This window comes from Triticum dicoccoides, chromosome 4B, assembly GCF_002162155.2.
Source record: "Triticum dicoccoides isolate Atlit2015 ecotype Zavitan chromosome 4B, WEW_v2.0, whole genome shotgun sequence".
Lineage (NCBI taxonomy): Eukaryota > Viridiplantae > Streptophyta > Magnoliopsida > Poales > Poaceae > Triticum > Triticum dicoccoides.
In genome coordinates this window covers 271582333-271607803 of record NC_041387.1, presented here as the reverse complement: position 1 = coordinate 271607803, position 25471 = coordinate 271582333, and positions in this window count along the sequence as shown.

Here is a 25471-nt window from a genome sequence, read left to right as displayed (position 1 = left end):
CGCACCAGACCGAAGTAGCTCCTAGGCATAGCCTCCTTAGGCCACAGCCAAACTATGAGGCCCTTCATGGCCTGTTCGGCCGCCTTGTGGAGCTCGACCAGCTGCTTCAGCTGGTCGCTAAGGGGCACCGGATGTCCGACCTCAGCATACTGAGACTAGAAGACCTTCTCCGTTGTGCTCCCCTCCTCGGCCCAGTAGAATGCGGCAGCATCGGACACGCTGCAGGGAAGATCTGCGAACGCTCCTGGAGAGCTCCGAATTCGGGTAAGCGACAGGTAGTTAACACTCACATGCTTACTTTGCATGAAAAATGCCTTACTCGCTGCTATTTTCTTCACCGCCTCTATCTCCTGGAGGGCCTTGTAGGCTTCGGCCTTAGCGGCTTTGGCACTCTCAAGAGCCGTTGCAAGCTCAGACTCTCGAGTCTTCGAGTCACGCTCCAGGCTCTCATGTTTCCTCACGAGATCCTGGAGCTCTTGCTGTACCTCCGCCACCCGCGCCTCCTGTTTCTCTCGCTCGGTGCGCTCCACAGCCGCATTGCGTTCGGCCGCAGCCACCGCCTCCTTAAGGGTCGCCACCTCGTTAGTGGCCCCTGCAATACCCCAGTTATCCTTGTCATTTTTCTTGCAACCAAAATCCTTTTCTGTAAGGTACAATTTTCATAAGGTATTACTCACCTTCTTTTTCCTCGAGCTGCTTCTTGGCATGGCCGAGCTTGTTCTCGGACCGCTCGAGGTTTTCCTTCAAAGTTTTGACCTCCGCAGTCAGTGCGGCAGAGGTCAGCAGCACAGCCTGCAATCCCATATTGACATATTTTCATGACTCCTGCGATTATCTTTCTAAAGATCCTCAGTCCGGCTTTTCTTTCCGAACACCGAACCGAGCATCAGGGGCTACTGTCTATGCGGTACCATTTTACATATATTGAAATTCTTACCTCAAAGCCTGTTAGAAGGCTGCTGCAGGCTTCGGTCAGCCCGCTCTTGGCGAGCTGAACCTTCTGAATCACCGCATTCATAACCGTGCGGTGTTCCTCTTTGATGGAGGTGCCGTTGAGCGCCTCCAGCAAATTATCCGGCACCTCCGGTTGGACGGAGGCAGCCGGCGTCGCGGTCTTGCCCTTCTTCCGAAGGGGTCGCCCGCCGGACCCTGGAGCCACTATGGGTTCCGGGGCTGAGTCCGGTGCAAAGTCCGGGAGGTTGTCCTGCGACACCTCCGGGGCCCTCTCCTCCTGGTGGGTCCCTTCCTGGGATCCCACCTCGGCATCGTCCGCATCACGGGGGGTGGAGGCATTCAGAAGAGAATCCATATCCGACGCCCCTAAGGACCCGCTCGACGAAGTGGGGAGATCATCCTTAGGCGGACTGCAGGGTTGTATGCGGCATTAGAAAGACATAATGTGGCGGAAAACGAAAACCTTGAAGTTATTCGGGAGTCCGGATACTTACGATCTCGCCAGAGGCTTGGCCCTTGGAGGCCAGTCCTCGTCGTCGTCACTGGCGTTGGCGGAACAATCCGGGGGAAGAGTTTTTCCCCTCTTGGACCCTTCGGCCTCCCTTGTTGGGGAGGCATTCCTTTTCTTCCCTCCCCCCGCTGGGGGAGAGGCTTTCTTCTTCTCCTCGCCTTGGTGGGAGGAGTCGGCCTCGGATTCATCGTCCGATAGCACCTGAAAACGGGAACTCCTCCGAGTCCCCGAGGCCTTTTTCTTGGCCTTCTTCTCCGGCACCACGTGGGGTGCCGGAGCCAGCAGCCCCGTTAGGCGGGCGTCAGCTGGGTCCTCTGGCAATGGGGCCGGATAGATAGCCTGTGCGGCCTGCTTCAGCCAGTCCTGTCAAAGGAAAGGGAGTTTAGATCCCGCATAGAGTCAAACTATGAATAACAAGCGTCCCGTAAAGGACAATATCACTTACCTCATCAGCTGGACGCTGCGAGCTGAATCCACGATCTTTGGTTGCGGATGCGGGAGCCTCGGCGCCCTTGAACAGCACCTTCCAAACCTCTTCGTACGTAGTGTCGAAGATCCCATTCAAAGTCTGGTGCTGCGCCGGATCGAACTCCCACATATTGAAGCCCCGTCGTTGGCACGGGAGAATCCGGCGGATGAGCATGACCTGGACTACGTTGACAAGCTTGAGCTTCTTGTCCACCAGCTTTTGGACGTAGGCTTGGAGTCCGGTCAGCTCCTCCGAATCGTCCCAAATCCGGCCACTCTCTTTCCAGGAGGTGAGCCGTGTGGGGATGCCAGATCTGAATTCGGGGGCCGCTGCCCATTCGGGATCACGCGGCTCGGTGATGTAGAACCACCCCGATTGCCACCCCTTGATGGTTTCCACAAAGGTGCCCTCCAGCCACGTAACGTGGGACATCCTGCCCACCATGGCGCCTCCGCACTCCGCTTGGCTGCCCTTCACAACTTTCGGCTTGACACTGAAGGTCTTGAGCCACAAGCCGAAGTGGGGCTGGATGCAGAGGAAGGCCTCGCACACGACGATAAACGCCGAGATGTTGAGAATAAAATTTGGGGCCAGATCATGGAAATCTAGGCCGTAGTAGAACATGAGCCCCCGGACAAAGGGATGAAGTGGGAAGCCCAGTCCGCGGAGGAAATGGGAAGGAATACTACCCTCTCATGGGGCCTGGGGGTGGGGATGAGCTCTCCCTCGTCGGGGAGCCGATGCGCGATGTCGCTGGAAAAGTATCCGGCGCTGCACAGCTTCTGGATATGCCCCTCCATAATGGAGGAGGCCATCCACTTGCCTCCCGCTCCGGACATATTTGGAGAAGGTTGAGGTGAGATATGCGGGCTTGGGCGCTAGAGCTCGAGTTCGCAGAGATGGATAAGCCAAGGAGGAAGAAGGCGCAGGTAAAAAGGTTGGATCTTTATCCCCTTATATGGGCGGACAGAAACACGCGTCCCCACCGGCCTGGTAAAACTCGCTTATCTCCCAAGCGTCACAATCAATGGCACGGTTGGGTTACCCACGTCCTTATTGATGGGAATCCCGGAATAAGGGGAACACGATCTCTGCTTCGACAAGACGTGCCAAGAAAACCGCCTCGCTAAACGCGTTGAGATGGAACAATCAAAACAATTTGAAGGCTTGGTAGTGGTATGACGTTACGCCACAAAATACGTCAGCAGATTGAACTTGTGTAATATTATTCTCTCTACGGTTGTATGTGGAATTTATTTTGCAGAGCCGGACACTATCCTGGTGTTCACAATCTTCTAAAAATTATTCGGAGGAGGAACCCGCCTTGCAATGCCGAAGACAATATGCGCGTCGGACTCGTCGTCATTGAAGCCTGGTTCAGGGGCTACTGAGGGAGTCCCGGACTAGGGGGTGTCCGGATAGCCGAACTACCATCATCGGCCGGACTCCAAGACTATGAAGATACAAGATTGAAGACTTCGTCCCGTGTCCGGATGGGACTTTCCTTGGCGTGGAAGGCAAGCTTGGCGATACGGATATGTAGATCTCCTACCTTTGTAACCGACTCTGTGTAACCCTAGCCCTCTCCGGTGTCTATATAAACCGGATGGCTTTAGTCCGTAGGACGAACAACAATCATACCATAGGCTAGCTTCTAGGGTTTAGCCTCCTTGATCTCGTGGTAGATCTACTCTTGTAACCCACGTCATCAATATTAATCAAGCAGGACGTAGGGTTTTACCTCCATCAAGAGGGCCCAAACCTGGGTAAAAACATTGTGTCCCTCGTCTCCTGTTACCATCCGCCTAGACGCACAGTTCGGGACCCCCTACCCGAGATCCGCCGGTTTTGACACCGACAAACTTGCTCATAGACTTGCTCTTGTGAATGCTTGACGTGTAGCGGGTTGCGAGATGCATGACGGTCTTGACGCGTGGCTCGTCGAAGAGTGTTCAAAGACGGTGTACTTGAGCCGAAGAAGGTGTCGTCGGAGTGTCGCCTTGAGTGCCTCCGTCTTGAGTAGGAAGTAGTTGAAGGAGGATGGTTGACCAGCAAAGCGCGGATCTCGTCCATTATTGCATCATTCTCTTGCTTGTGCGCGTCGAGCTTATTGTCGAAGTAGTCCCGTGTACGTTGCTCGGAAAGTCGCAAGTCGGTGGCGAGGTTGTCGATGCGGTCGTTCATTGCTTGTTGCTCTTGATGTAGCGCTGGTTGTGCGCCAAAGAGGTGGCTCTTGGTGACGAATGATGACATGTCGTCGTCTTGCTCAATGAAGAGTGGGTTGGTAGAGGTACTTGGCCTATCCATCATATGAAAGTGGTTGTGAGTAGGAAAATGAGAGAACAAAACCAAAGTTACCTTTCCCGAAAATTGTGGATGTAACAAGTACGATACCACGTGATGTTACAATAGGAGAATTGGTATCGGGAATTGTTTCTCACACCTACAAGTAAATGGCTTAAGGAGGAGCTCGGTTAGGAAAGGCACAAATAATTCAAGCAAATGTTAGTCAAGATGTTGATAAAGTTGAGAAGATTCACAAATGCCTAGCAAGACAAATAGATCAACCTCCAAAGGCAACACGAGGAACACACACACGGAAGATAAATGGGATCCACACAACCAAGGGTGAGCTTTAAGATGTCGAACCATGGGAAAAGCTCTTGTCGTACGGATACTAGAGAGACGCTAGCTCGATTGCACTAATGGGTGAGATACGCTAGTGCACCAATCTAATAGAGAAACTGCTCGTCTCACTATCCCAAGTATGCTTATGTATGTGATGACCAAGATGATGCCCGTATGCTAAGAGGCTCGATGCTATTGCTCATAAGCTCTTTGCTTCTCTTCTCTTTTACTTAAAATCTTTTTTTACTATGCCACGATGCTTGATATACGAGCCACACAACGAGGTAACAAGTAGTAAATGAACGGGATGGACGGAACACTAAATGGTGCACTAAGGCGTGGCCCCGCAATACTCAACAAGCTAGTCTCGATGGGTAAGCTACGCGAAATGGCTCGAGTTATCAATGCAAAAGCAAGGGTGAGAGTCGTCGAGGTTACCGTCCGAGTTGATGATCGAGTGGCGATGATGTCCCAAATGCGCCTAAGTAGCCAAAACACCTTAGGACACAAGAGAATTCGCGGTCTGAAACTCAAACAACCACGAGAAATAGTGCGGAAGAACACAAGAGGTGGTGGGGAAGGAAATGGGGAAAAACAGAAAAATGGCCGAAGTTCCTCCATAGCCCGTGTGCACGGGGTCCCGTGTGCACGGGGTCCTCCGAGGGCGGATGAACTGCTCTGGATCCGTGGGCATTTCCAAGTTTTTGGTCAAATTCAAGGATTTAGAGGGTGGGGAAGATGGTGGTGGGGGGGGGGGGCTAGATCCACTTGCCAAACTCCAAATTCGTGGATCAAAACAACCAAATCTCACAAGATCAAACAAATTGCAAGAAAAATTTTGGGGCTATTTTTTGGTGGGGATTTTCGGATTAGGACGAAAAACAACGAAATCAAGCTAGAAAGTGGAAGGTAGGGACTCAAGGATGTGAATAAACGTGGCTCATGATACCAAGATGATGTAGGGTAGAACCCTAGGAGGGATCTTCTCACACTTGGAGGGGGAAAAGGAGAGAAACCACAAGAACACAACAAGAACACAAAGAGGAAATCACTCCAACAATTCCCGATTACACATCCACTAGAGTACCAACACAAGATCCACAAGTCACAAACACAATCAAAGGAAAGATACAATGGCAAAGTTCATCCCAAATCCCAAGGAGATGGGGGCTTGAAGATGGCTGATCTTTCACGAAAGGAGCGGATCACTACGAAGAACGTGATGAACACGAGGGGAAACACGAGGAAACACAAGGGGAACATGAGAGAAATCACTCAACCAACAAGAATAGATCACACATGTGCTAGATCGATGAACACAAAGGTAAGATACACGATCCAAAGTCAACAAAGGACGATACAAGAGGTAACCGGGTTCTTCTCCGTGAGGAGGTCTAGATGGTCTTCCCTTGAAGGGGTCTTGAATCCGCTTGGGGGATCTTCTCCGTAGAGGTCCTGAGCTCCGAGGAGAAGTAACCAAGAGGATGAGCAAGGCTCTCACACAAAATATGAGCTAATCCTTTGCTAAACCTAACTAGGAGGAGGTGGGGGTCTATATATAGTGTTAGCACACGAAGGGGTAAGTGAGAGGGGGGATACTGATAGAGGCAAAGGTGTCCCGTCTTTCGATGAGATGATGGATATCGCTTTGGTGGAAATCGACTTTGACGATCCGACTACGAACGTGCGAGGACGTCGCGCCTTAGCAATCGCTAAACCAACTCTAAGAGGTTATTGACCACGCCAGAGCACGATCAACCTGACCACGAGGGTCTGTTTCCTGTGAGAAACCGAAGAACAAGCAAGAAACTGAGATTGCAATCTGGATATTGCGAATATAAGATGAAAGCTTTATTGATCAAGGTGGGGTTCTGTGACGCGTTGGTCTGGTCGTTGAACACAAACGAAGTGCGCGAAGTTGCAGCTATGGCGAACTTTTAATCTAAGCAAAACCCAAAGTCTAAACGGTGCCCTAAGGGCTGTATATATGGAGAAAGAGGGGGGGGGGGATTTCGTGGCCCTTCGGGAAGGGGTCCGAAACCAACCCTATCTCTTGTTTCCCCACACATACGGACTCTAAAAACAGCCTATACTTATGTATTTCGAAATTACATGGGCCTGGCCCAATAATAAGGTGACGCAGCACCTAGAATAGTCTCTGGACGAAGTTTATGAAGTGGCATCTTGTATATTTCGTCCAAGGCTTCATGTACTCATTATGGTGGCTTCAAAGTCCTGAAATCATCACTTGTAACTCCGTTCTTGTTCCCCATCTGCATGCCATCATCTCCATGCTTGTTCTTGCTCCAATGTTCATCCTTCTCCAACCTAGGCCCTTCATTTGTAAGCAAAACAAATGTATCCAATTTAGGCAGCATCATATTCTCATGAACATTAGAATCATTACCAAGAAACAAAAGTACCTGGTAATTTAGTTGGCGTGCGCGAGTTCTAGTAATTGGTCCAGTATGTATAGCAGCAGGGGTTGTGGGTGTAACAATGGTATTGATGTCCTCATCATCCTCCCCTTCTTGAAATGAAGTCGTCCTCGACGGAAGTTCATCTTCCTCACCCAAATAAGGCTTCAAATCTGCAATGTTAAAAGTGGGACTAACCCCAAAATCTGCAGGCAGCTGAAGTTTATATGCATTATCATTTATTTTCTCCAACACCTTAAAGGGACCATCAGCACGTGGCATTAGCTTTGATTTGCGCAAATTAGGAAATCTATCCTTACGCAAATGTAACCAAACAAGATCTCCAGGTGCAAACACAACATGTTTTCTACCTTTATCTCTAGCAAGTTTATATTTAGCATTCATACGCTCAATCTTTTCCTTAGTTAACTCATGCATTTTTAAAATCAATTCAGCACGTTGTTTAGCATCAAAATTAACCTTCTCCGAAGATGGAAGAGGCAACAAATCAATAGGTGCACGAGGTAGGAAACCATACACAACTTCAAAAGGGCACATCTTAGTAGTAGAATGCAATGAACGATTATAAGCAAATTCAATATGAGGCAAGCATTCCTCCCACATTTTCTTATTATTCTTCAAAACAACCCTAAGCATAGTAGACAATGTTCTATTGACTACTTCAGTTTGTCCATCAGTTTGGGGGTGACAAGTAGTACTAAAAAGCAGTTTAGTCCCCAACTTAGCCCATAAACATCTCCAAAAGTGGCTAAGAAATTTAGTATCACGATCAGAAACAATAGTATTTGGCACACCATGCAAGCGAATAATTTCACGAAAGAACAAATCAGCAACATTAACAGCATCATCGCTTTTATGACATGGTATAAAGTGTGCCATTTTCAAGAATCTATCCATGACGACAAATATGCTATCCATCCCCTTCTTTGTTCTAGGTAACCCTAAAACAAAGTCCATAGATATATCCTCCCAAGGAACACTAGGTACAGGCAAAGGCATATATAAACCATGAGGATTGAGTCGTGACTTAGCTTTTTGACATGTAGTGCAGCGAGCAATAAAACACTCAACATCCCGTCTCATCTTTGGCCAAAAGAAATGTGTAGCAAGTACATCCTTCGTCTTCTTCACGCCAAAGTGTCCCATTAGTCCTCCTCCATGCGCCTCCTGCAACAACAAAAGACGAACAGAGCTAGCTGGAATGCATAGCTTGTTAGCACGGAACACAAATCCATCATTAACGACGAACTTGTTCCACGTTCTTCCTTCTTTACAATTCTGCAATACATCTTTAAAATCAGCATCATGCATATATTGATCTTTGATGGTCTCCAAACCAAATATTTTGAAGTCAAGTTGTGAAAGCACAGTATAGCGACGAGACAATGCATCAGCAATAAAATTTTCTTTACCCTTCTTGTGATTAATGACATAAGGGAAATTCTCAACGAATTCAACCCATTTAGCATGTCTATGATTCAGTTTAGCTTGACTTTTAATATGTTTCAAAGATTCATGATCAGAATGTATAAAAAATTCTTTGGGCCATAAATAATGTTGCCATGTTTCTAAAGTCCAAACAAGAGCATATAATTCTTTATCATAAGTAGAATAATTCAGACTAGGCCCACTCAATTTTTCAGAAAAGTATGCAACAGGTTTGCCATCTTGTAATAACACACCTCCTAATCCAATTCCACTAGCATCACATTCAAGCTCAAAAGGCTTATTAAAATCAGGAAGTTGGAGTAAAGGAGCATGTGTCAACTTATCTTTCAATACTGTGAAGGCTTCTTCCTGTGTGGTACCCCAAACAAAAGGCACATCCTTCTTTGTAAGCTCGTTGAGAGGTGCAGCAATGGTGCTGAAATCTCTCACAAAACGCCTATAGAATCCAGCGAGGCCAAGAAAACTCCTCACTTGTGTGACCGTTTTGGGCTGCGGCCAACTCTCAATAGCTTCAATCTTGGCTTTGTCAACTTCAATTCCCTGTGGAGTAACAACATAGCCAAGAAAAGATACTCGGTCGGTGCAAAAGGTGCACTTCCCAAGGTTAGCAAACAAACGTGCATCACATAGAGCAATAAAAACAGCACGTAAATGTTCCAAATGTTCCTCCAAAGATCTGCTATAAATCAATATGTCATCAAAGTAAACTACCACAAATCATCCAATGAAAGCACGTAAAACTTCGTTCATTAATCTCATGAAAGTACTAGGTGCATTAGTTAACCCAAAAGGCATGACTAACCACTCATATAATCCAAACTTAGTTTTAAATGATGATTTCCATTCATCTCCCAATTTCATACGCATTTGATGGTATCCACTACGCAAATCAACTTTGGAGAATTTTGTAGAGCCACCCAATTCATCAAGCATATCATCTAGCCTAGGAATAGGATGACGATAACGAATAGTAATATTATTAATGCCTCTACAATCAACACACATACGTGATGTACCATCCTTTTTCGGCACTAGAATAATAGGAACAGCACAAGGACTAAGGGATTCGCGTATATAACCTTTGTCGAGAAGCTCCTGTACTTGACGCATAATCTCCTTCGTCTCCTCTGGATTGGTACGGTATGGTGCACGGTTGGGTAATGATGCACCGGGAATTAAGTCAATCTGATGCTCAATCCCTCGAATGGGAGGTAATCCCGGTGGCACGTCTTGTGGAAAGACATCAGCGAACTCCTGCAAAATGTTAGTGACAGCAGGAGGGAAAGAGGAAGGCACGTCCTCGAATGAAAATAATGCCTCTTTGCACACAAAAGCATAGCAAACAGAATTGTTGAAATCTAGCTCGTCAATATCAGATTTAGTGGCAACTAAACATGCACTTTTCAATTTGATTTCAGAAACAACACTAGATGGTTTACTATTAGGCTTCATTTGTTGCTCAAATTCTTTTGCCACAATCTGATTTTCACTCTTATTTTTCTCCTGTTTTGCTTTATTAGCTCTATTAATATCATCTTTCAAAATGGAATCAGGAGTCATAAGAAGCAAAGTAATATTTTTATCCTTATGAACAAGAGTATACTGATTGTTTCTACCATGGTGTACAGAATTTTTATCAAATTGCCATGGTCTACCAAGTAATAAGGAACATGCTTGCATAGGTACCACATCACAATCAACATAATCAGCATATGTAGAGATACTAAAATGCACACGAACAGTACGTGTTACCTTAACCTTTCCGCTGTTGTTGAACCATTGGATGTAGTAAGGATGTGGATGTGGTCTTGTGGTGAGAGATAGCTTCTCCACCATCTCCATGCTAGCCAAGTTGTTGTAGCTCCCTCCATCTATGATGACGCGAATAGAACGTTCCTTCACAACTCCCTTTGTATGGAACAAATTATGCCTCTGATTTTGCTCAGCTTGTGTAACCTGCACACTCAAAACACGTTGCGCAACTAAACATTCATACCTGTCAGCATCTTCAGCAGCCATGTATTGTGTCTCATGATCAGAATCATCTCCATCGTGTTCCTCATGTGTAATAAGAGCCAAAGTCTCCTCATCATAGTCACTAGCGGACTCATACCCACCATCCTCAGTAGCAATCATCACACGCTGAGATTTGCATTCTCTCGCAAAATGTCCTCTTCCCTTACAACAACGACAAATAATATCACTGGTGTGCCCTGTTGACGCCATGGAAGAAGAAGAGCTCTGTGCAGGTCCGACAGGTGTGCTCTTGGCAGATAGTGGTGGTTGTGCCTGCTTTCGTGTACCACGGTTGGAGGTGGCACCTGAAGGAGGTGATGGTGCAGTGGAAGTAGATGATGCACGTGGTGTCCATGATGAAGGTCGACCTGCAGAAAAGTTAGTGCGCGCCAATGCCTGTCGATCCTGCACTTCACGTTCAGCTTTACAAGCAAGATGGAATAAACGAGTGATATTATTATAATCCTTATAGTCTAGAATGGTCTGAATCTCTCTATTTAATCCACCCAGAAAACGTGCAAGCATAGCTTCATTCTCCTCAACAATACCACATCTAATCAAGCCAGTTTGTAATTCCTGATAATATTCTTCTACCGAATTTTTTCCTTGTCTTAAGCGCTGCAATTTTTGAAGTAATTCACGTTGATAATATGGTGGAACCCAACGAGTACGCATAGCAGTTTTCAAAGCAGCCCAAGTAGCTGGAACGGGATATAACTGACAATGTTCAGACCACCAAACACATGCAAAGCTAGTGAAAGCACAAATAGCAGCAGGAACACGTCTCTCCTCAGGATATTGTAAATATGTAAATCGTTGTTTAGTTTCTAACTCCCAAGTAAGATATATATCAGGAACATATCTACCCTCAAATGGTGGAATATTCAATTTCAGTTTAGGGAGATGGTCATGATCTCGTACCTGAAGTGGTGGTGCAGGCCTACCATTGCGATTATATACCTGAGGTCGACCTGCTGGTGGTGGTGCTGGTGGCTGCACATAGTTCTGATTTTGATCAACCTCATCCTCATAATCGCCCGCATACTCATCATCCTCCTGGGTACCAGCAGCAGCAGTAGCAGGAGCCAAAGAAGCATGAACAACAGGTACAACAGCACCAGAAGTTTGGCCATCCTCAAGAGGAACACGCTGCGCTCGTCCATACTGATTCAGAAGGGGGCGTTGTTGTTGTCGTTGCAGAGGTGCAATAGGTGCAGCCGGCGGTGGTTGTGGAAAACGCGCGAGCAATTCATTAAATTTGTTATCAAGCTTTGTTTCGAACGTATTCTCAATGCCATCTATCTTCTCCATGGCCTCTTCAAATCTGTTTAGCACATCTTGCACCTGTCCACTCAACATTTGCTGAAATTTATCATGTAGTTGTTTGTTTGTCAAGTTCTCCCAATCAGTCTCATCGGCTTGTGATCCTACCATGGTTAGCAGCAAATAGAAATAAACAAGAATATGATCCTATAGGCTACTAGGAATAGGTGGTGGTGTATCACAAACCCGTCAAGCAAATCTCAAATTCTTACCAGTTCTTACCCAACAGCAGGTGGTGATCGGCAACCGTTGTAGTCAAAACTCTCAAAGGTTGGATAGAGAAATTACCAGGGAGATTCAAACGCCCGACGTAGATGTATGTGGAGCTGGGAAGGCTTATAATATGGTAGCAAAAAGGGTCAGCAATAATCAATTCAGAGACGCAAAGTTGAATAAACGCTCAATGACGGTACTGTGCTGGTCCTAGGCTAGACCGTGCTAGAGACGCGAGCCTAGAACACTAACAAAATCACGGCGCTGCACGCAAACAAGGGAGGAGCAAACTCTGAAATTCTTTTTCCTTTTTTTTCACTTTTTTCCTCTTTTTTTTTGCTCCGCAACAATTTTTTTTCGAAAAAGTCTACAAATGGCCTAAAAACTGCCTAGCCAGAATTTTCCAGACTTAGTTTTTTTTTTGAGTTCAGAACTATTTTTCTACTGCGGGTAGCACGGATGTTGGGGAGTCCTTCTCTGTCACGACTCGGAGTATGGCGTGATCTGGAAATCCAAAGCAGAGTAACAAAATGCTGGACTCGGAATAGGACTGGTGGCGGAGATGAATCTAGTGGAACTCGGACTGGTGGCGGATATATTTTGCAGGTGGACCGGATTGGCGTGATGGCAGCGGATATGTGGTGGCGTATATGGACTCGGATTATTAGTGAATATGTATGTGGTGGTGGTATATGGCAGCGGTGATGAAGTTGGTGCGGTGGTGGTATATGGCAGCAGCGATGATGATGATGCGGTGGTGATATATGGCAGCAGCGACGTGACAACTTGTGAACAGAACTCGAAACTCTAAAGGACTAGACGCTAAGACCAGCAACTTAACACGACGATGCAACCGCAAACTCAACAAAGCAAATACAAAAAAGATTATGCAAAGGCTCAGATTGGTTCGGATGGGATGAACTAACCCTAATTTTTTTTGGCTTTTTCGCGGACTATAGGTATGAAGAACAGACTCGATGTAAACTACGAAAAACTGTAAAATCTCACCGAGCAACCTGGAGCTCTGATACCACTTGATAGAGGCAAAGGTGTCCCGTCTTTCGATGAGATGATGGATATCGCTTTGGTGGAAATCGACTTTGACGATCCGACTACGAACGTGCGAGGACGTCGCGCCTTAGCAATCGCTAAACCAACTCCGAGAGGTTATTGACCACGCCAGAGCATGATCAACCTGACCACGAGGGTCTGTTTCCTGCGCGCAAACGAAGAACAAGCAAGAAACTGAGATTGCAATCTGGATATTGTGAATATAAGATCAAAGCTTTATTGATCAAGGTGGGGTTTTGTGACGCCTTGGTCTGGTCATTGAACACAAACGAAGTGCGAGAAGTTGCAGCTATGGCGAACTTTTAATCTAAGCAAAACCCAAAGTCTAAACGGTGCCCTAAGGGCTGTATATATGGAGAAAGAGGGGGGAATTTCATGGCCGTTGGGGAAGGGGTCCGAAACCAACTCTATCTCTTGTTTCCCCACACATACGGACTCTAAAAACAGCCTATACTTATATATTTCGAAACTACATGGGCCTGGCCCAATAATAAGGTGACGCAGCACCTAGAATAGCCTCTGGACGAAGTTTATGAAGTGGCATCTTGTATGTTTCGTCCAAGGCTTCATGTACTCATTATGGTGGCTTCAAAGGCCTGAAATCATCACTTGTAACTCTGTTCTTGTTCCCCTCGCGCATGCCATCATCTCCATGCTTGTTCTTGCTCCAATGTTCATCCTTCTCCGAGCTAGGCCCTTCATTTGTAAGCAAAACAAATGTATCCAATTTAGGCAGCATCATATTCTCATGAACATTAGAATCATTACCAAGAAACGAAAGTACCTGGTAATTTAGTTGGCGTGCGCGAGCTCTAGTAATTGGTCCAGTATATATAGCAGCAGGGGTTGTGGGTGTAACAATGGTATTGATGTCCTCATCAGATACATGGGCCCTTGGCCCGTTCACTGTGCGCAGACAGGCATCGGATGTCCGGGCTAGGGGCCGGATGTCCGGGCGCTCGCGGGAGGCCGGATGTCCGGGGCGCGGGCCGGATGTCCGGGCTGGTGTGGCCGGTCTCGGAGCTCTCTGGATAGCGGGGTCTGGATGTCCGGGCTGGGGGGCGGATATCCGGCGGCTCGGGAAGAGCCAGATGTCCGGGCCTCTGGCCGGATGTCCAGGCGGAAGTGGTTCAGCTATGGGTGTCTTCTGCGATGAGCATCGCATTTCCGGGCTGGGGCCGGATGTCCGGGCTTGCGGGAGGGGCCGCATGTCTGGGGCCTGGCCGGATGTCCGGGCCCTGTAGCCTTTCTCCGGTTCCTCTCGTCGTGCTCCTTCATCCTTGTACTTGGGGACTTGTCCATCATTCCGAGCATCACCGAGAGGGTCTCCTTGGTACCTAGGCATGTGTAGTGTCCTTGCATTAGGTAGTAACCATGTCTCACATGAATGGAAAGGAGAAGCATTTAGGAGCGGGTTGACCTTAGGTCCAATGACGTAGGCTCGAGTGTACATGGGGATGATCGTCGGATGCTCCGCATCATCTCCCCTCCCTTGGGAAGGATCCGACCTCGGATCAAAAAGCTCATCACCATGGAAACGGTTGTCGTGGACGAACTTGTAGTTGGATGTAGTGGAAGTCATGGTGCAATCCAAGTACTCTCCAAGGTGTCTCCGGAGTGATAGACATGCAAAAAGACCAAACACAAGCAACACTCCGAAATACAATGGTTAGCACACACAAAGTGTCCATCATGTAAGAATGAGTCCGTGAGGCAAGATTGTTCATGACAAAGCACATGAAGCTTAGCAAGATGATATGGAATGAGATGTAGAGCATTCATGGGAGCAAAAGCATTCATTGTGCACACAAATGTGTTGTAAATATGATCAATGCAACCACGGTGCAAAGTGATGTCATAGTGAGACAGTTTATCAATAGCATGAATATGGCAATGGATGCTCAAGATGTGTATGTTATCATGCAATTTATGGTAGGCAATATGATTACGATGTATGAATATGCCATCAAGAAAGATCACAACAAATTTGCTAAGAAAATGCACAAGCTCATATATCATGGATGACATGGGAATAGGTGCAACAAGACAATCATAATGTGTGTCAAGCCATGCATATGGTGCAAATTTGTCATGGGTGGTGTTGTACCATAGCTCGATGTCGTGGCACTCCTCAACTTGAAAGTCCATAGGGTCCATCTCCAATGTCGGTCCTCCATCCAATAGATGTATCATGTAGACAACAAGAAGGAAACAACAACGAAAGTATGGCCCATCCAATATGCATATTTGAAGATGGCTCAAAGGGAAGGAGGTCACCTTTAGGAGGTTCTCAAGAATGATGGAGTTGCGCATCTTGTATGCCTTCACATAACCAAGTTGTCTCATGATGTTACCGCCTTGTGAATCCTTCAAAATGAAAGAACATGACAAACACTCGGAAAAACAAATGAGGTTAGCGGAAGTGCAAGACCTATCATTCGTGTGGTAAGATACCCAACAAGTGTATGCATCATGCTCATCATGAGAAAGGGCAAGGGAGCATTTCTTAGTATGGAGGCATATGATGCGATAACAACCAAATGCAATAGGCTCAATCAAACAAGCATGCATCACAAGTGAAGTGTCCAAGTCTCCAATATCATTAAGCATAGAGGCAACTATAGGAGGCAAGCGACAATAAACAAGATATATCATGTGAGAGGCATGAACATATATGTCATCAACCCAAGAAAGCAAGTGATAGTGGAACATGGGTGATGCAACATAGCAAGCAATCATAGAGATCAAGTCAAGCAAGCTAGTAGTGCGAAGATGCAATGTACTAGAAGGAATCATGGCAAGCATGTCATGTGTGCAAATAGTGGGCATACAAAATGCACATTACATTTCACAAGCATAAAGGCAAGATATGAGCAAAATAGCATCAATAGAATGGGGCACATGATAAACATGGCAATAGCAACAAGGATCTCCACCAAGCATGCAAATACACATAGGAGTATCATAATGGTGCATCATGGGTAAATGCAAGCAAGGGTCACAATTGCATGGCAAAGTCATGTAAAGATGCATAACATGCAAAGTGAACACGATAGAATGGGCATAATGTGACAAGTGGTAAATAGCCCATAGCCGTGTGAGAGACAAGTAAAAGAGATGTGCGTAGTCTTTGCGCAAAAGGAATGGTGGGAATGATAGTCCACGGGATCCCAAGTCATCGTTGCTCTCAAGAGCTCGTTTCGTCAACTCATGGGATTGAGAAGTTGACGAGTATATGTGAGTACCTACACAAAACAAAGACAAAGGGAAAATTGTGTGTGCGGGGTAGATGTACACATCATCCATCATGATGCGCACATGCATGTATCGGTTAGCACAAAATATCCAATGCTCGAATAAATGAGATGCGTGATATAGAAACATGTCATCCATCATGATAGGTTTGTTGTTATGCATGGCATAATGGAGACTCAAAGGATGTAATGCATCATGAGAAATATCTAGAGAATTGTTATTCATGGAATGCATATGGTGTACACTATCATGGGAATCATGCAGAAGTATGAAATGCATCAAGATCTCCTAATATGTATGAGGAAACTATGGGGGTCTCCTCATGAGCAAGAGTAGAAACATCACGTGGAGAATATTGACAACATCCAAAACAATGCATATTTGGAACAATGTGATCATGGCATGTAATAGTAGATGAATTGAGCAAATCATGTAAAGGAAGCATGGCAATATCATCACAAGAGAAGCAAAAGCCAATGACCATCATTTCGTCATCTATGCCATAAGTGCAAATGGGATTTATTTCAATGGGGCATGCATAGTTACCATGTTGAGATTGAAATGATGCAATATGGGAGATCTCACTCATAGCATATGACAAGTTCAATGGATTGTCAAACATGAAGTGACCAATAGAATTTTCACAAGATATCCTATGGAGCATGACATCACAACTAGGCAACTCAACATGCTCATCATGATATTCATCATAAATAGGTAAGTCAAGGCATGAAGAAGTCTCACTAGCATGAAGCATGGGAATAGGTGGGTCAACATCATGGGAGCAATCGATGGTAAGAGAGTCCACTAGTGGGACAAGAGAAGCACCATCACCTATGTTACCTTTGGAAGGTCGCTCATGAGTTGTAGGTGAGGTGTTGAAGATCGTCTCGTTGTCATCTTCATCTTGATGGAACCATGTGGGGGGTGCATCATCATCCACCATGGCCATCGTCATCTCCATTGGAGGTATGGACTCGTCGAGGATAGGCATATCATCATGTAGGAGACCTAGCACCAAAGAAGAAAACACACTAGGAGTAGAGGTTAAGTCGTTAGAATTCATGGTGGCCTCACATGCCGTGTCAACTACCTCACTCACTATGTGTTGTGGCTCACCCACTCCCTCAAGGATGATCTCACTCAAATGATTGGTGGAGTCACTCAAATGGTGCTCAACCTCACATAGGATGTGTGGCATGCTCTCATGTGTGGGGCTAGTGGTGGTCACACTCATCCTCTCATAGGAAATGCTCTTAGTGTCACGTATGGTGGAGTCACTCATCTCTCTCATGTGGTGGTGGCTCTCCTCACATGGCACTTGGGGCATCTCGACATATGTGGGTGTCGGAGAGATGTAGGTGCAAATGTCTCCATGCTCAACTCCTATCGCCGCCTTGGTTGAAGGGATAGTCCCATGCTCAACCTTCTTGTCACCGTCTTGTTGTTGGAGGCCCATATGATGTGGCACCTCGTAGCTCGTCTCCATGACCGAAGGGAGTGTCCCATGCTCGGCCATCTTCCTTGGGGGGCTTCCAAAGATGGAAGTGTAGCCCTCGCTCGTAGGTGGTCGCCTTGGACTTGATGAAGTCGTTGTAGGCATACTCGTGGGAAGTAGGCGAAGACGTCGTACGTCCAAAGGCGAAGATGCCTTGAGAACACTTGGCGAAGATGCCGAAGTGGGTGATGTAGCCGTAGCGCCGTCTTGGTGGTGGTCGTCTCGCGGTCTTCTTTTGTGCTCTTGAAGCTTGGACTTGGTGCGAAGTAGGGCTTGTTGGGACTTGTGCCTTTGCGCTTGTTGAGCATCTTCATTATGATGGTGTCGTTGTCGCACTTGAGCTCGTAGTAGATGTCGTTCGTCGTCGTCGTGCACATGATGCTTGGAGGTGACTTGCCCTTCATGACGATGTGGATCACGAACGTGATGGTGGTCGCCATGGAGATGTGGACGACTTGCGCTTGCATCGCTTGGGCGCTCCGAAGACTTGTGGTTTGAACGTCGTCGTCTTGACGATGATGAAGGGGAAGTAGACTAGAGAAAGGTTCAAATCTCCTCCATCATTGCATCTTGCTCCTCTTTATGTGCGGCAAGCTTCTTGTCGAAGTAGTCCCTTCTCCTTGCTTTGGAGAGATGAATGTCGATGGAGAGGTTCTCGATGCGCTCTCGCAATCTTGATTGTGCGCCTTGCACTTGTCGTTGTAGATCGAAGATGGACGCTTTGGTGATGTAGTTGTTCACGCCGTCGTTGTTGTCAAAGACCGGAGATGACATGCCTTGCCTACCCATCACAAAACTCAAGCAAATATGAGTGGGAGAAAGAGAAGAACTAGACCAAATGTACCTTGACCGATGTTGAAAATGGATCAATGATCACTCAATGTGTAACAAGGAAATAGCACAATTGGTACCAATTCTTGTCGGTTTCTCACACCTACACAAGTAAAGTTTATGGTGGAGCTCGGTGAGGATAGTGGCACAAAAATTTGATGTAAAATGTTAGCAAGAGTCAATAATGTTGAAAGAGATTCACAAATTTGCAAGCGAAACAAGTAGACCAATAGCAATGAATGGCACACGGAAACGCACACAAGGATAGATAAATGGGGTCGTGCAACCAAGGAATGATCTCAAAATGTGGAATCCACCAAAACGCTCGTGTTGCACAACTCAAGAGAGATGCTAGAACGATTGCTCAATAGGCGGCTTGTGCACAACCAATAAGATGCAAAATGGATAAACTTTCTATCCCAAGTATGCTATGTATGTATGGTTCCCTGTGTTTCTCAAGATGATCGGATATGACAATCTTATATGCAATGTGGTATGATGCTATGGCACTTGCTTACAAGCTTCTTTGCTCTTTCTCTTTTTCTTAAAAGCTTATTCTTTTTTTTGTATGGCCACTTTGCGAAATGCACAAACCAAGATAGCAATTGTGTATATGCGGGAACAATCTTGTGACACAAGGGATGATATGATACCAATATGATATGGTATGTATGCAATGGAAGGTGTAGACCACTAATGTGCACAAGTAACGTTGCCGGCAATACTCAAATGGCTAGTCTCGATAGGCAAGTAAGCAAAATGGGCTAGGGGTTAACAATGCAATTGCAAGGGGAATATACAACGGTGTTGTCGAGGTTACCGTCCTTTGATGATGATGAGGGGCGGTGTTCTTGATGTAGATACCAAGATGATGGAGACTCGTCCCTAAGTAGCCGAAACACCTTAGGAAACGGAAAAACCGCGAACTCAAAATCTCAAACGTCAAATGTCAAAATGGTGGTAGCGGGAATGCGGTGGTGGTTTGCACTTGGCAATGCGGAAGTGGAATGACGGGCTATACATGTGTCAAAGTTGAAGTTTCCGTCCCTAAGTAGCCTAAACGCCTTAGGAGACACAAGCCACAACTTGAAAAAGCTCAAACAACAATTGGGTTATTTGGGGTGTCGGAAGTGTATGGTGGGCAAGGTTATGTGGAAGTGGTGGTTGTGGTTGATGAACAAGCAACCGTCCCTAAGTAGACGAAACACCCTAGGAGACTCAAGTCACTACTCAAACAACCTCAAATGCTATGGGGAACAAAATGGGTTAGATTGCGGAAGTCGGTGGTGGCTATGCAGATGATATGGTGGAGGGCCTAGGCAAAGATGCCAAAATTCACAAACTTTTATGGAGTGAAATGATGTTGGTGGTATTTTTGTGCGATGGGGGATGTCAATAGCTTCAAAACGAGCTAAAGAACGTCAAAAACGGACTTCGGATGAATTAGTTATGACCGAAACGGTGAAACGGGGAGGCTGAAATCTACAAGGCCGGACATCCGGGGGTCGGGCCGGATTTCCGGGCCTGATGTCCAGAAACTTGCGCGAAAATGCGCTCCAGGAGCCGGATGTCCGGGCTAATGGCCGGATTTCCGGGATGGCCGGATGTCCGGGGGTCGGGCCGGATGTCCGGGCTCCAAATCCGAGGATAAACTCGAGGAACTCGATTTTGGGGCGGAAATTAAAGATTTCAAGGTCAAAATTGGAGAGATTTCGTGGATGGGAAGTGGGGAAACTTGGGGAAGTGCTAGATCCACTCGAAACCAAGCAAATCCATGGATCAAAATCAACAAAACATCATCACACCAACAAATCACAAAAAAATTTGTGGCTATTTTTGGTGGGGATTTTCGAAATTGGGACAAAATCAACAAAACTAGGCTAGAAAACACAACGGGGAGGCTCCGAAATCATGATCAACGTGGCTCATGATACCAAGATGATGTAGGGTGGAACCCTAGATGGCCGATCTTTCACGAAAGGAGCGGATCCCTACGAAGAACGTGATGAACACAAGGGGAAACACGAGGGGAACACGAGGGGAACACGAGAGAAATCACTCAACCAACAAGAATAGATCACACATGCGCTAGATCGATGAACACAAAGGTAAGATACACGATCCAAAGTCAACAAAGGACGATACAAGAGGTAACCGGGTTCTTCTCCGTGAGGAGGTCTTGATGGTCTTCCCTTGAAGAGGTCTTGAATCCGCTTGGGGGATCTTCTCCGTAGAGGTCCTGAGCTCCGAGGAGAAGTAACCAAGTGGATGAGCAAGGCTCTCACACAAAATATGAGCTAATCCTTTGCTAACCCTAACTAGGAGGAGGTGGGGGTCTATATATAGTGTTAGCCCACGAAGGGGTAAGTGAGAGGGGGGATACATGGGCCCTTGGCCCGTTCACTGTGCGCAGACAGGCGCCGGATGTCCGGGCTGGGGGCCGGATGTTCGGGCGCTCGCGGGAGGCCGGATGTCCGGGGCGCGGGCCGGATGTCCGGGCTGGTTGGTGTGTGATACGGGGTTAACCCGGTCTAGGCCGATCTTTCACGATTGGAGTGGGATCCCTCGAAGAACACGATGAACACGGGGAAGAATGGGGAGAAATCACAAGGGGAAACACTCAAGAACAAGTCCAATCACACATCCACTAGACAATCAAACACACAAGATCACAAGATACATGAACAACAAAGGGAAAGATACAAGGTAAGGTTCATCTCCAAGAGGAGATCTTGATGATATCCTAGATGGATCTTCCCACAAGGGGGTCTTGATGATATCCCGCAGGATCTTCTCACATGGAGGTCTTGAACTCCATGGGAGTGGTAGTCTCTCTCTCTGAAGAGTAGAGGTCGGAGCAAAGCTCACCTAAGAATGAGCTATCATATTTGCTAACCCTAACTAGAGGAAGGGGATGGAGAATATATAGGCTAGTCCACGAAGTGGTAAGTGAGGAGGGGATACATGGGCCTTTGGCCCGCCTCTGCGCGCAGGCAGGCGCCGGATGTCCGAGCTGGGGGCCGGATGTCCGTGCGTTGGTGGGAGGCCAGATGTCCGGGGCATGGGCCGGATGTCCGGGCTGGTGAGGTCGGCCTCGGTGCTCTCTGGATAGGGGCGTCGGATTTCTGGGCTTATGGCCGGATGTCCGGGCTGTCGGGAGGCGCCGGATGTCCGGGCTTGCAGGCCGGATGTCCGGGGCCTGTAGGTACTTGGCGGCTGGGCGGCTGCTGTGGGTGATGCTCCAGGGGCCAGATGTCCGGGGTCCTGGCCGGATGTCCGGGTCCTGGGGGTTGTCTCCGTCTTCTTTCGTCGTCACTTCCAGGCTTCCCTTGCGGATGGTGTAGTTGTTCCTTGGCGCTTGCACTCCTCCTCAACATCCGTGAAGCTCCGACAATACCTATGCATGCACACGGGAGAAGTGTCAAGTAGTATACCATCCTCGAAGGGGTCAAGTGAGCACGTGTAAAGGAGAAGATTCACCTTTATGTATGAGAAGTAGAGGTCGGACGTGTCACTTGCCAAACGGACTCTTGACATGGTGATGACCGTAGGATGCTCCGCATCATCCCCTCCCCCTTGGAAAAGATCCGACCTCGGATCGAAAACCAAATAACCATGGGAAAGAGATGGCGGTGCTATGTCGAAGTGGTCGGTCACCAAGCACTCATCATCTTGAAACTCGAAATGGGCACTCTCCAATGTCGCACCGTCTAGTGATTCCTTCAAAAGAAGCCAGAACAACAAACACTTGGAAAAACAAATGTGGTTAGCGTTAGTGCAAAACCAAGCATTCAAGAGGTGGTTCACCAAACAAGTGTCGTCATCAAGCATAGCATCGGGTGTGACAAAGGATTGCGACATGGGATGTAAGCATATCAATTGAGCACAAGCAAAGATATCATGGGGACAAGTATGCAAATGTGAGGTAGAGATGCAAATATGTGTGACAAGAGCATAAGCATCCACCTCAAGGTCATAGCAAGCATGCATAAAGCGCTCGACAAATGGTCGATGGTAGGCATAGGAATCATTCACAACACCAAATAAGATGAGATGTCTAAACACATGGGTCAAGTGCAAGACAATCCAAGCATAATGTGCATAGGGTGTAGTGAATATAGTGTGGCACTCAACACAATAGAAAGAGCAATTGTTCATCACGTGTGAGGAAATCAAGTCAAGCATGTAGCAATCAATGGGACATGGCATATGTGATGTAATGACATTGTTGCAACCAAACATGTGAGAGGAGCAAGTAATCCAAGAATTGGATGCAACACACAAGGCATATATATCATGATGCATGGAATGGTGAAATGACAAGTTGAAGCAAAATCTCTAACAAGTGTGCAATCAAGTGATCCAAGATGAACAATAAGTCTCATCGTGCAAGCAACACAAGTAGTATGATCCGCAATATCCATCCTCAAGAAAGATGTCACCTTGAAGGCGTGTCCTTGTGCATCCTTCCCAATGCCGAAGCACAAACAAGTGCGATGTAGAATCGTCGTGGTAGAAGGTGGTTTGCTCTCAAGAGCTCGAATGGTCAACTCACGTGACGTGGAAGTCGACACAAAGTCCAAGTATCCTACACATGCACACAACAAAACAAAGAACGTATGCGCATGGTTGATAAACACATCATCCATCATGATGGTTCTCTTCTTTTGCACATAACCATTAGAAGCACAAGTGCATGAATAATATGATGCAACAATGGCTATATTCATGGCACGGGGTATATGTTGCAAAGAGGTAAGACAAGCATGCTTCACAAGGAATATGTCAAAATCTCCAATTATATGTGAGAATGCTATGGGGGCAAACTCATTATCAAGACTAAGGGCATTGTTGCACTCAATACATGTCAAATCATCTAGGATGAGAGAGACAACACATGGAGATAAATGACAAGAAGCAATAACAATCATGTGCAAAGCATGGAAATGGTTGTCATCAACCGCATGAATTGAGCAAGTATGAATCATCGGTGATGCAACAAGGCAAGCAATCATAGTAATCAAGTCTTGCAAACTAGTGGAGCAAAGATGCAACACACTAGAGGGAATCATGGCAATCATGTCATGTGAGCAAAGAATAGACATAGGCAATGTACATGACATATCGCAAGCACGAACACAAATCAAGATCATAGTGTCATCATAGGCATGGGCACAAAGCAATCATGGCAATAACAAACAATATCTCCACTACGCTTGCGAATACACATACAAGTACTAGAATCAATCATCATGTGTAATGCAAAGCATGGGTCACAAATGCATGGCAAAGGCATAGGAATGGGCATATCATGCAAAGTGAACATGGCAAGATGGGCAAAGGATATATAATGGACAACAACCCATAACCATGTGAGGGCCATGTAAAAGAAATGCGCGAAGTGTTTGCGCGAAGTGAGCGGTGGGAAAGGCAATCCATGGGATCCCAAGTCATCATTGCTCTCTATAGCTCGTTTTTTTAACTCGTGGGATTGCGAAGTTGACAAGTATTCATGGGTACCTACACAACAGAGACATAAAGGAAAGAAATTGTGTGTGTGGTAAATGTACACATCATCCATCATGATGTGTATGTGCAAGTGAGTGTTAGCACAAGATAAGCATCGCTCAAAAAAATTTGATGCATGGTACAAGAACATGTCATCCATCATGAAAGAATAGTTATTGTATATGACACGATGGGGACACAAATTGAGAATGCAAGTATATGGCACATCAATAGCATGTTTATTCATGGGAAGCATATTGTGCACACAAGTATTGGGATCATGCAATGGATAGGATGAATCAAAATCTCCTAAAATGTATGAGGAAACTATGGGGGTCTCCTCATGAGCAATATTGGAAACATCATATGGAGAAAATGGACAACATCCAAAACAATGCATATCCGAAGCTAGGTAGTCATGGCATGGCATATGAGATAAATGATGCAAAGGAAGCATATCAATATCATCACAAGAAAAACAAATGCCAATAACCATGGGCTTGTCATCCATGCCATAAGTGCAAATTGGGTTTATTTTAATGGCATATGGATAGTCACTATGAAGAGATTGCAAATATGACATATGATTGATCTCATGCATAGCATATGACAAGTCAAGCGGGTTGTCAAACATGATCTGACCTAAAGAATTTTCACAAGAAATCCTATGTAACATGGCATCACAACTAGGCAACTCAACATGCTCATCATCATATTCATCATAAATTGGCAAGTCAAGACATGAGGGAGTCGCACTAGCATGAAGCATGGAAATAGGTTGATCAACATCATGCAAGCAATCAATGTCAAGAATGTCCACTAGTGGGACAAGAGCATCACCTTCACCTATGTTACCTTGTTCATTCCACTCAAGTTGTGTAGGTGAGGTGGCAAAGACCAAGTGGTGGTCATCTTCATCTTGATGGAACCATGTGGGGGGTGCATCGTATTCCACCATGGCCATCATCTTGTCCAAAGGAAGGACGTAGTCGTCGCGAATCGGCGCGTCATCATATATGGGACCTAGCACCAAATGAGAAGACACAATAGAGGTAGATGTTAAGTCGTTAGAAATCGAAGTGGCCTCACTCTCTCTATGTGGTGGTTCACTCACTCCCTCAAGGTAGGTGCACTCAAAGTCACATATGGTGGAGTCACTCATCTCAATCAAGTGGTGGGTGTTGTGGCTCTCCTCACATGGGAATTGGGGAAACACATCACATATGTGGCTAGTGGTGAAGTCACTTTCACTCTCAATATGGTGGCACAAGTCACTCAAGTCATCATACGTCGCCTTGGTCGAAGGG